The sequence below is a fragment of the Octopus sinensis genome, linkage group LG7, assembly GCF_006345805.1.
Source record: "Octopus sinensis linkage group LG7, ASM634580v1, whole genome shotgun sequence".
In the NCBI taxonomy this organism is placed as follows: domain Eukaryota; kingdom Metazoa; phylum Mollusca; class Cephalopoda; order Octopoda; family Octopodidae; genus Octopus; species Octopus sinensis.
The window spans coordinates 86,673,060-86,677,131 of record NC_043003.1 but is presented as its reverse complement, the minus strand read 5'-3'; positions in this window follow the sequence as shown (position 1 = coordinate 86,677,131).

Genomic DNA, 4,072 nt, shown 5'->3' with positions numbered 1-4,072 from the left:
CAGTCCCACTGCGTGGTACCTTAGGCAAGTGTCTTCTACAATGACCCAAAGGCCTTGTGAGTGGTAGACGGAAGCTAGATGTCTGTCGTATATATAAACATATATGTATATGCGCGCGTGCATGTGTGCCTTTTTGCCTGTTTTTGTTCCTCTCCACAATGCTAGACAACCCGTGTTGATGTGTTTACGTCCCAGTACCTTAGCGGTTCGGCAAAATAGCCCGATAGTAAAAATACCAGGTCTTAAAAAGAAAATAATTACAGAAGTCGATTCATTCGACTTCAACATTCTTCAAGGCGGTGCCCCAGCATGGTCGCAATCTAATGACTGCAAAAAGTAAAAGATAAAAGACAAAGGAACATTAAAAATACAAAAAAACAAAAGCGAACGAATTTATCTAACTACCCAATATATTCAGTATAACAATTTCTATAATCATTGCTCACCTCTAAGTTGAATGTACTGATATGACACTTATTCCACGTAAGTTTTATTTTTGTAATTTGTTTGCTGGTGGTCGTTCATAAATTACATTACCATATTTTGGTTTAACATTATCCCATCATGCTGCTAAAAGCCGACGTAATAACTACATTTTGAACCTCTGCTTGTGACAGGTCGTATTTACTTCCATATAGCTTCACATTAGATGGTATAAATTTATATGATATTAACTAGACAATTAATTTAGAGCGTGATCAGATAAAAGTTTTCATTTTCTTTTCATTTTATAGAGTAATCATATGAAAGAGAAATGTATTTCAAATTATCCTATTGTTTGCTTCTGTGGTTGTTTAATACCACAAGAGATAAATAGAACAGGCAGATGATGAAAACCATTCCAGTTTGTCTATTCTGTCGTTAATAGTTCTTATTTACTCTTTATTTTAAGACGGTCAGATGTAAGCTAAGCAATATTTGGCAGATAATTGCAACAGCTCAAGAAAGAGGCAGAGACAAAGAGAAGGAATAGAGAGAAGGCAGAAACTTATGCATACATACATACATACATACATACATACACGCACATACACACTTGTGCGCGCACACGGACAAACACACATGCACACAAATACACGTACAAACATACATACATTCATGCATATGTATATATGTATATATACACACATATATATATACATACATATATACATACATAATATAATATATATATATATATATATAATATATATATACATACACACACATATATATATATGGATATATATATACATATGTATAGATTAATACACATATATATATACATAAAAACATATATACATACATATATACACATATATATATATATACATACACATACACACACACCACACATATATATATATACATACGTATATATACATACATATATATACATACATATATATACATATATATATGCACATATATATTCATGTCTCTATCTATCTATCTATCTATCTATCTATCTATCTATCTATCTATCTATCTATCTATCTATCTATCTATCTATCTATCTATATATATATATATATATATATATATATATATATATATTATATATATATATATATATATATATATATATATATATATATATATACAGGGGTTGGACAAAATAATGGAACCACCTTAAAATTTCAAATAAATTATTTTAATATGGGCTAGGATCGCTTTTGGCAGTAATTACAGCTTGAATTCTACTCGTAAAAATTTGAAATGTTTCCGAAGGAATTTTTGTCTATTCTTCAGCTAAAACAGCTTCCAGTTCTTGTAGTGGTGATGGTGGAGGATATCGACTCCTTACTTGTTTCCTTAAAATGAGCCATAAATGTTCAACAATATTGAGATATGGGGACTCTGGTTGCCAGATAAGATGTTCAACTTCACTAGAATGTTTCTCGTGCCATTCAGTAACAAATTGATCAGATAAAATGCTTAAATAGTCTTGGCTATTAATTTTGCAGGTTTAACAGTTGGAAGAAGGCAGTCTGGATCAAATGCTTCTTTTGGCTGTCTCCACACGTATATTCGACCAGTGGTCGGAAATAAGGTAAAGGATGACTCGTCCGAGAAAATAACATTCTCCCACTGCTCTATTGACCAAGTCCGTAACTTTTTACACCACTCTAAACGCTTTGCAACGTTTGGTTTTGAAAGTAGTGCTTTTCTGACTGCAGACCTACCGTGAAATCCGACTTCGTGCAGTTCCCGGCGAACAGTTTTTCTGGAAACTGGGTTCTCGAGGTATTTATTAAGCTCTGCAGTAATTCTGGGAGCTGTACTTTTGTGATCCTTTCTAGCGATTCGTGTAAGAGTCCGACGGTCCCTATCTGAAAGTTTTGGTTTTCTACCGGAGTTTTGCTCTGACGAGGAGAATTTTCCCTCTTTCTCAATGGCTTTCATTACTCTCGAGACAGTACTTCTTGATACACCAAACATTTCGGTTGTTTTCATTACGCTAGTGCTTGCTACACGAGCACCAACAATTTGACCTCATTGAAAATCCCATATATTTGAAATTCCGATGTGATTTTAATGAATTTTAATTACCTTTTTCTGATAATATCTGAAAAGAAACAGCAATTAAGCAGCACTAATAATAAATTTAAAAAACCCATAAAAATAAACAAGCTTTTGATCGTTTTATAGATATTTCAAAATTATGATATGATGCTAGGCGTTTCCAATATTTTGTCAACCCCTGTATATATATTCATACACACACACACGTTAATAAGATGTCTGTTGATAGCCATGAAACATTTTCCGTCAAATTTCGACATTTTTCAAAAATTAAAAATCTATATTAATGGGTACGAACAATTTGACGGAAAAATGAGCAGAATCTGGTAGCGATCTTGTGTTGTCGTCATTTTTATGCATGTGCGTAAAATGGCGAAGCTTTACGCTTTGGGGCAGATTTCGTCAAATTGAAGTCCCGACGGCTAGTGCGCAAAATGCCTAAATTTAGCTTGAGAAATAAAATGCTCTTACGTAATCAGAATCTGAAACGCAGGAGAATGAAAACAACGAATAGAAATAATAAGTTTTAGCAAATGAAAACAATTCGCAATAAAATGCAGAATTAGAAAATTTATTTATAAATTACCGTTAATAAGATAGCTATGAAATATTTTTCGTTAAATTTTGCCATTTAAAAAAAAAAATTGAAATCTTTATTAATAGGTAGGACCAATTTGATGAAAAACTGAACAGAGTCTGGCAGCAAACCCGCGTCGTCGTCAATTTTGTGCATGTACGCAAAATGGCGAAATTTTACGCTTTGGGGCAGATTTCATTAAATTGATGTCACAACGACTAGTTCGCAGAATGCCTAAACTGTGTTTGAGAAATAAAATGCACTTACCTATTTAAAGCTTGAAACGCTGGGGAATTGAAACAAGGAATTGAAATAATAAGTTTTAGCAAATGAAAACAATTCGCATTGAAATAAAGAATTTGCAAATGCTAAATAGATTACCGTTAAGAAGCTATCTGTTTATACCCATGACACATTTCTCGTCAAATTTCTGCATTTTTCGTAAAATTGATATCACGATGGCTAGTGCAAAATAAGCGGAAACTTTACGATTTTGAAAAATCGATGTTGATTGAAAATCGATTTTTTAAAAATTCCAAGTGTGTAAGTGACCGCATGGGCATAAGTCCCACACACGTGTTAAGATTCATCAAGTTCTGTTGGATAGTTTCGGATGAGTTAAAGTAGCAAATCAAAACAATTCGCATTTTATATGATTTGATCTGGTCTGGTTTCAGCTCATGAGCTGTGGCTATGCTGGGGCACCGCCATTTAGTGTTGCTACATAATTTTACATCACTATTTTTTTTTTTGAAATTGACGTGTGATGCATGTAGAAGTTTGATGCCGCTGCCCCATCTGCACTTCCTGCTGCAAAGTTTGTTTATCTGAGACACTTGACAGTAAGAGCTCTAGTTTCGTTTTGAATACATTTACATCACCCCATGTAGGTATTTCAGGTTCTTCGGGAGTATATTGAAGAGCTGTGGGCCTTTAAAGCCCAGGCTGCTGCAACATCTTTTCTTATATCTTGACGGCAAAATTGGAGTC